Below are 9,637 nucleotides of genomic sequence, written 5' to 3'. Positions count from 1 at the left end.
CAAAAATACCAAAAATATTATATCTATCAGATCTCACTCTCGTAGGTGACAATATAGAGGGGGCCAAACATGTCATATGATGTTAGAGGGGGCCAAATCATCTAAATCTAGCTAATTTTTCTTGACAAATGAAGGATTTGGAGCACATATAGTTGTGTTTATGAGAGCATAGGGGGGGGGGGGCAAGGCCCCTGCCAGCACCCCCTGCCTCCGCCACTGACCGTGAAGGGATTGGCAACCCTAATCGCGTTGGTTGCGAGTAGCTATCGTTTTGTGCAGGTACGAGGGACTTGAGCGTAGCCTCCTACTGGATTGATACCTTGGTTCGCAAAAACTGAGGGAAATACTTACGCTACTCTGCTGCATCATCCTTTCCTCTTCGGTGAAATCCAACGCAAGCTCAAGAGGTAGCAGTCAACCTATATGTAGGCGCACAAGTCAGCCTCAAATCTGTGGAAAACAGCATACAACCCATCTACCATTATTTCTAATAATTTATAGCCCATTTGCTAATTCTTAAGGATTTTTTGGAGCCCATCTTCTTTTTGTTAGCATTACAAACCATATTGTGGCCACGGTTAAAAATTATACGAAATTTTGCGTATTTGGTGCAGTCCATTGTTTTTAATCCCAAAATTTTGAGTCACATTCAAACTATTTGAAAAATAATTTATATAAATATAAAATCCAAATAATTGTCCACGCATAAAAATCAATGGAATTTAAAATCTTGTAATGAAAAAAACTAATTCCCGGTTTGATGTGTTTTAAAAATGTACAACCCATTTCTCATTACTGATGGCCCATTTTCTGGGCAAACCGAATGAAACTCTCCTCGTCTTGAAAGATTTGTAGCCCAGCAGGGCTGACAAAGCAAGTAGGCCTCATTTGGGTACTTCTTTTAAAAAAGTAGAACTGGGCTTGCCATTTTCAGCAAGAAAAAAAACAACTTGGCTCATGATGTGGTAAACATAAATAAAACCCTGGCTAGACGGGCCACAACCCTCGCACAACCCCGTTGTTACCCTGTTCCGTCACTAAAACTAGTATAAATAACAACTGCTTGTTCCTCAAAAAAAGTAAATAACAACTGCATGAGCTGGTGGGTCCCTGGTGTCAGCCGCTCGTTGTGTAATTCTCTCATTTATTGACTACGTTGACAATGGCTTGAGCCCCAGATGTCCAACCATTAGGAGGAACCTTTTTTTGGGCTTGTAATAACGAGGCACTTGCTTGCATACTGCCATGACGCTGGTGGGTCCCTACTGTCATCCTCTCCACGTACATTCATCTCCTTGTTCCTCTCAGTTGTTGACGACGTTGACAACGCAAGAGGGCGGTGCACCACGCATGGCGAGCGAAACAAGGCGGAGGATGACGACGAGGCCTCAGATGGAATGAACATGAGCCGTGGAAGATGCGTCGGTCCAGTCGCGGGCGGAGGGGAGTACAAGGGTTGACTGGTTCGGGTGCGGGTGCATGTTGGGGCTAACATCGCCGGAGACTAATAGGACGTGTGGGGGAATAGAGGGAGGGACTGGCCAACGTTGGAGGGTATGGTAGGGCGGCAGAGCCACAACCAGCCATGGGTGGCGGGAGCCGGCGGAGCCGGCGGGGTGGTTTGGTTTGGGCGGCTGGAGGAAGAAGAGAAGGGATAGAAGATACATGACAGATGTTGGATGTCAATCCAACAACGGGTAGGCAGAATCGTTTGTTGACTAGCTAGTAAGTCGACACCACCTTGGATAGGCTATTTCCTTGTGTGTCCCAAATGTCAGAATCCAAATCTGTCATGGTCATGCAGCCTTTCTTATGAAAATTTACAACCCATTTGGTGTGCTAGTTCAAAATAAGTTTGTGGGTGCTGGTGGGGGCTAATCACTTGGCTTCTGTAATGCACAGTAAGCTCAAGCAACCGGCGAGAGTGATGTTATTTCCCTTGGTTGGGATTTGTTACAATATTTCACTCTAAATTAAACGAATGGCAAGCCATTTGCCTTGTTTCAAAGAAAATGTGACAGTCACAGCCGAGTTGAAAAGGGCAAGAACATCTAACTCTAGCTTACAAACTGTACAAAAGCACGAGGGTTAATTGTTCATCAAGTTTAGACAAAACCCATATTGAAAAGGGAAACAACATCTAACTCCAGCACTGTTTTCTGCAGTCACAGTCAAATGGATCGGTCAGGTCCATAGAATGAACATCCCGGGTCGTAAAATTTACTGGATTATGACCACAGTATGTTGTAAATAGAAGCCCGACACATTCAGAAGCTCTTTTGTCCACCTGAAACTCCTTTTATTTCTCTTCGACATACCCATCCGTCAAAACCATGCTGCTAATAAACTTAAGCCTGATGGACAATAGTAACCTCGCATTCAGCAGGAAGAATGTGACAAATCTAGTGTTTGCATGGTTGGCTACATATCGTTCTAGCGTTATTGTCTTCAATCGAATGTCATGATAAGTGAGAAAATCCTGGTGCTTAAGAATCCATCGATTGGTTATAACTTTCATACCCAGTCCTGTTGCCTAAATAGACATGAAGATTGAAAACAATTAAGGTCTAAAAAAAGAGTGCCGAAAGAGGAACAACTGAACGGTTAATTCGAGTACACTATATGCGGGCTTCTAATGTGCGTGAAATTATCACCTTTATATACAACTTCTCCAGACATGGAAAGCATTGCAGCAAGCCAATAATCTTGTTAAGATCAAAACAATTCATTTGGATATATAAGATCTTGACAGAATCCAGCACCATTGGTAGGCTATCCATGGAGAAACTCTTCATTGAGCATAGAACATAATATTAGTATAAAATGTGTACTCCAAGATGATATATAACTTATGCGCAGAAATTGAAAATGCAGCTTATGGATACAAGTGTAGATGATAATATAAAGTACCTGAAGAACTGTGGAGCCAAACACCATCTTGAAATGAGCACAAAGATCATGTATTACACCCAAGGTCTCTAGTTTAGGCGCAGAGAGGACAGTTATTTGAGACAGTGAATAACTAGAATCAAGGATCAACCTTTGAAGTGAAGGGGCATCTTGGATGATGAGCCGCCTTCCGTCAAAAGAAATTCCAATTCTTACAAGGATAGGCGACTTTATTTGGAGACAACCGATCCTAGCTATGAAAACAAGCACCAAGCACTCCAGGGCAGGGCAACTGGAGTGGATGATGCTGTGCAATGAGGCCTCTGATATACAGACCCGCACAAGTGAAAGTTTTTTGAGAAATGGGAGTCGAAGGTTTAGTACCAGATTGTCTGGTAGGTAGCACAGCGCAAAGGTGGTGGTGTGGAGAGAGGAGGAAAACCGCGAGATGGACATCGGTGCTGAGGGCACAAGTACATGGCTTTCGATATCTGGTAGGTGATTTCTTGGGGAATTGTAGAACTCAAGCAGCTGTAGTTCTGTGAATTCAGGGGATTTTAGCCAGGCGTCCACCATGCAGGGCATGGTATGCTTGCTCAGGTAGCATGAAGGGATGCATAGGATTTGAATGGAGCCCTGATGGGAGGAGATGATGGCTCTGGGGAGTTCAAAATCATTGAAGAGAGATAGCTGACAATAGTCAAGATTAAGGGCCATGACGCGCCATAGAGGGCGCCACCGAATTGAGAGGACTTGGGTGCGGCAGCAATCCTTGGCGGGGAGAAGCGAGATTATCTCCCTAAGGATGGCGTCCGAGAGATCGCTAATGCGGTCCACCCGAGATTCTACGGGTTCCTGAGACCCGGCTGGGGCGGGCTCGCTGTTTCTCCCCGCGCTGTCAGGTGCGGGATCTACAACAGGTGTCGCCGCTGGCGGGAGCCTCATCTTCTTGGCGCTGGGGTCAGCCGACTCCATTTTCCTTGAGGGTATCATGTCGAGCTCATGGATTTGAGCAGAGTAACGAATGACAAGCCTAATTGTAGTGCGAGTGAAGAAGAAGGGGAGCTGGGGTTTTCCTGTAGTAGTGAGGAAGTAGGGGAGCTAGCGATTTCTGTAGGAGTGAGAGGAATTTGGGGGTACGAGTGGAGTGAGATGACGTGAGGTGGGTGGGAGTGAGGAGGAAGAAGAGCCCCTAGGTTTTTTGGGGGGCGGTGTGCTGGCTGTGGGTAGTGCCTCTAATTAAGTAAATATATGGGCTTTTGAATTGATTTTATTATTTACTAGGGTGGATGGGCTGTTTTTTCTTGGGCCCATAGAAACAATTACTACTAGTACAGCGGAGACACTCTACAGCTACCTAGAAAAACAATTACTACTATTACAATGGATACACTACCGCTTCTGGCTCCTCCGAGGTCATCGAAACATCTCCCTCTACTGAATGCCATTTTACTTTTGTTCACCGACATGCGGGCCATGCAGCACGCGGGCCCAAATGCCATCCACCAAATTAGAAGGTAGTATGCAGGTGGAGAGTCACCCCGGTCGTAGCACGACAGTAACGAGCCGTTGTATCACAAAACCCCACCTCCCCGCAGTCTAAGTTTGATGGACGAAGCAACCACCATTTCACTCTTTGCTGAATCCCCTTCTCCCTCACTGTCTTCAAGAAAGCCAACACTCGCATCTGCCAGTGTTCTTCTCTCCCAATGAAGGGAAGATAAGCGGATCCGTGATGTTGGTATATTTTTGTTCAGAGAAAAAAAAGAACTTTTGCAAAGTAGTAACCGATCCGCACTCTCTTTTTTTGTTTCATCGTCATTGCGATTGTGCTTTCCTTTCAGTGGTCTCCTAGTATTCGTCAGTTTCATGATGGACCAAGGAGAACTAGGCAAAGATCTGCTGATATTGGAGTAGACGCGGGAGGCTGATCCCCATGAGACAGAGAGCTCCAAGAAGATGGAGGCAGCCACCGAGCTGACCCAAGATACGTTCATGGACACTATTGAGATGGTCAACACCCCGTTTGAGGTTATAGCCCCCGTGGCCCTGCAGGAGCAGTTTTCCCCCTTCGAGGATGTGTCCCCCCGTTGAGCTGCCCATGGTGATTTTCTTCTTTGCCAATCTTGATTGTGGTTTTTTATCTAAGTATGTGGTGATGAATAATGTAAAATTTTATTAGCTTCAATACCATGCTATACATAGTGGTTTAAATAACTTGTGTTCCTTATACTGGAAAGTAATTCAGAATTTGTTTCTGTTTCAATCAGAGCCCTGATGCAGAAAAGGATTGTGTGGTTGTACATGTCACTCGCTTTGAGGAGGATGACTTGAATATACGCACTAGGAAAACAGAGTTCTTAGGCTGTTGGATCCTAGAAGCCATTTGCGCTTATACCAATGTCGAGTTGTTTTCCAGCCTCACTGTTGTCAGGCGTGTTCTCCAGGGTGTACTGAAGCACAAGAAGTTCAAAGCTACTCCTTCATTTGTGAGGCATACTGTTCTTGTCAAGCTTACGCAGGAAGATGATGTGGCATGCCTCCACAAACAAGTTGATGAGTGGCAATGCCACAAGGTTATCTTCAGGAAGGATCACATGATTGAGCTACTGCCGGACGTCCTTGATGATGTTCATGGCAAGGTCCGTCTTGTGTCTAGCCCAAATTAGATCGAGGCATGAAATAGTTTCCCCAGCTAGTGTTTAATATTAGTTTGGATTGTGTCTAATTATCCGAACCTTGCCTATTATCGAGCCCTCTAGGGATAGTACTTTGTTTGAATCCGTCTATGGGAACTGCTGCTACTTTTGTGTGCCCGTGAATCATGTGAGAACCATCGTAATTTTTGCCGAAATAGATGCGTCCTCACTAGTTTTTTCATGAATATGGCATGGTAAGACATAAGTTGTCAAGGTTTATCATACGAGCAGTGTGTGTTTGATGAAATAGAGTACTCGTTCGAGAACTGTGCGCCGACATATACATAGGGTACATAAGGCTGGTTAAGTAGAAACATTGTTGCTGCTACCCCACTTGTAAGTAGTTGTGCAAAACACGACACATTGGCTCAGCTCACTTCAACACTAGGCTATTGACCAACTAACAATCAATAATCTGTTGTCTGACATATAAGCAACTACGTATCTTGTTACAGTGGTTCATGCAGTTAACTGAGGCCACAATGTAAATTCCAAACATTGACACGCTAGTCCAGCATTCATGTGGAACACTCACATTAAACTCGGCTTCATAAAAAACTTGAAAAACACAAGTTAAGCAATTTTATACATCTCAATGACTCATAGAACATAAAAAACATATACTAGTTCACAACAAAAGATAAAGTTGTGAGAAGGTTTACAAATCAAGAAAAATCAAGCAAGGCTTCTCTGAGCAAAGGGCCTCCCTAGGCAGGCTTTAATTTCCTGGAGTTCACTATGGTTTTTTCTTGTTGCCACCATCCAGGGTTAGGTTCTCTCATTCCAGAATAACCAATTATAATTGTGTTCTCATCTAGAATGCTGAACTGAACCATGTAGTGTACTGCCCATATGAAATTCTTATGCATTCCACTAAATTTAAGCACCGCTATTTGCAGAAATAAGCAGACCACAATGCCTCTTGTCTGCGCACCTGTCCCAAAAACCTCCATGCAGCCGTGCTAGATAGTCCTCAGTCCATGGATGAGCTGGTAGAAAGTGCATTCTGGACTAGGATGCAGTTGTTTTCGCTCGTCCCTGAACTGCAATCAGGAAGTAAATGTACGAATCAGCTTCTTTTAGATTGCATTGGTCATTCTACCTAGTTACTACCAATGTAGGAATACCTGGAAGACGGGTGGTTAGAGGACGACAGCTAGGAATAGCCATCTCATTTTGTGCAGTTCTACTAAAACTAAGGTGTGTACTTTTGATTGCGTAGATAGAAACAATATGGAGACAGACATCCCTATTTTCACAAATACGAAATACAGTTATTTAAACAGTGACAATTATTTGCAGTGGCATATGATTAACAACAACATCTATTGTGTTATAATTGGCACTACATTGACAGTATGAAAGTGCCCTTAAGTAAGTAGCATCACATCACATCAACACTGCCACTAGATTAACATGCAAAACAATATCATTAGTATTACTGTCATGAGAGTAGCACATGGTCAGTAAATGTGCAATCAAATTTGTGCAGTTTCACTGGGATGAAGCAATGTTAGCGGTGTGAGATTTAAGTGCAACTACAAAAACACAATTCATGGGAAATAAAGCAAGACGGAAGCACTTCATAAAATGGTGGTGGCATTGCTTCAATTTATCGACGACACTAGACCATCACTTATAGTGACATTAGGTGGCATTGCTTAATGCTTCATGTGATTTTACATTAACGGTAGCGATATGGGCATAGGGACATCAGGGGCATAAAGTGATGAGGCAGATGTGGTTGCCGAGAGCGGCAAACACTGAGGTAGCATGTCTGCATTTGTCACGTTTTTATCTACTCGGTGACATTTTCCTATGTGAGCACAGGAAATCTAGACCTGCTCATTCTCATTTGCGTTGTCCCCCAACACCCCTCACTTTCTTTCCTTTTTCGACCAAGACACAGGTCCACTTCCCCCACCCTTCGCCATCCACCATGCTTTCTTCGGCTTTTCGACCAAGAGACAGGTTGGGTAGTTAGTATCTACTACGCACTTTCCCTCGTTTCCTCTTAGAACCAAGTCCTAGATTCATGCTACATCTTTCCCACTTTCTTCCCTGTTTGAACCAACTCTTAGATTCGATTGTATGAACTAGCTTTACCACTAATAATAGTAAAAGTCTAGATGGCTTTGGAACAGTCAACGGAAGTAGAAAAAGATCCACACGCAGCCATGCGGGGAGCTGGGGCAGTAGAGCAAGGCAGGTTTCGAAGGAATATATACCTGAGGGTCATCGGCATGTGGCAAAGACGATGTCGGGAGGCCGCATCTTGGCCATAATACTGCAGGGAGGAAGAAGGGGTCGGAGCCCCTCCCGAGTCGGCGCTGTCTCGGAGAGAACGACACGTCCGCCGATTGGGACGCGCGGGCAGCCGTTGGTCTCCTCCCTCGCCGCCGACGACAGCGTGAACGATGCACCTACACCCCTGTCCCGGTCGAGGTGGTCTGGCCAGATTTGTGACCAGCCGTGAGCAGAGAGAGAGTGTGGCCACCTATGTCTTGCTTAGATCTTGAGAGCATGAGAGAGTGAAAGAGACGAACCCTTGTAAAGCAAGCGCCGAGGCTCCTGCTTATATACATATATAGTGGAGTGATTTTGTTGTACCAGCTTCAAAAAAATGTGCTCCTACATGTACCCGCGAGTGGGTGTGAGAGAACTAGTGCGTGCATTCACCGCTTCTCTTTGTGAGAGTACAATATAATATGCCCAAAGAACGTTCGCCACAAGAGTAATAGTATAAGTGTGTGACGTGTGAGTTAAAATAAAAGGTGCGCGACGTCTTCTGTTTTTTAGAAGTTCTGAGGGTAGGCTGTGAAGATCACATATGTGTGTGACGTCTACCTATGGATAGACGGTGGGTGCGAGAGGACTTGGGAGGGTCATGACTCGTGAGGGTGCATGTGTGCGTGGGAGAGAGGGGGCACGTATCAGTGCAATGCATGTGTTCGTAAATCATATCTGACAAACGTTCGCCACAAGCCATTTCCTGACGAACGCCATAAGAACCGTTAGATCGGCATCCGACGGTGTCAGTTTTGCCATGTCATTTAATAGAATAGGCACTCCTCCGACACACAAATCTTCCACGTGAGTGTTAGCAACTGTCGTATGCTCCTCCCTCCGTTCCAAAATGCAGTGCATATAGCTTTATTGGAAATTTGAACCTCGCAAACTTTTACAGAGTTTTTGTTTACCAAAATGCACATACAGAATACCCACTATATATATCATTTCATTCAGCTTTGAGAGGTAACTGTAAAGATGGAGGAGGAGTGTACAAAGAAATACCGTCGTATGACCTGCAACAATTTCAACCATCCTTTGGTGTGGAGGAATATCATAGGAACTCTGTATGATATGATTTTTATAGGATTTTTTCCATTAGATCCAATTGGTTCATAGGAACAGATTCATATACTCCACATTTGAAAGGAAAATAAACATGATATCATTTTTATAGCTTCAGAGCCACTTGGTTCATATGAATGGATTCCTATACTCACACAATTTCAAAGGTAAATAAACATTAGCGTATATTCAAATTCAATAGAAAAGTTCCTATGATGTGAACCAAATGACATCTCTTTTCTAATCCCTCCTCATAGGAATTGAGATACATGTCATCTCTAGATTCAATAGAAAAGTTCCTATGATGTGAACCAAATGACATCTCTTTTCCAATCCCTACTCATAGGAATTGAGATACATGTCATCTCTTTCCCTACAACTTCCATGTATACATCTTCTATTCCTAAATAGCTAGTACAACCCACTAGTAGCTTTTTTCCTGGACATGCAACTATGGCACAAGAACACATGATGCATGCAAGTCATAAATCACATTATTTTTGTACTCTATGCATGCAAGCACCACATCATCAATTCGTGCATGTTACTCATAAGTTATTTCTTGCATTAGATTTTGTATTGACAATGTATGTGTTGTTCGCGTGCACACATATGTAGTTCACATTCACATTTTTGTTAGAAATGTCATTCTTTTAACTGCAATTCACTTTTTCTCTTTATACCCCCTCCGTCTA

The sequence above is a fragment of the Triticum dicoccoides genome, chromosome 3A (assembly GCF_002162155.2).
Source record: "Triticum dicoccoides isolate Atlit2015 ecotype Zavitan chromosome 3A, WEW_v2.0, whole genome shotgun sequence".
Lineage (NCBI taxonomy): Eukaryota > Viridiplantae > Streptophyta > Magnoliopsida > Poales > Poaceae > Triticum > Triticum dicoccoides.
Note: the sequence above shows the minus strand (reverse complement) of the source record.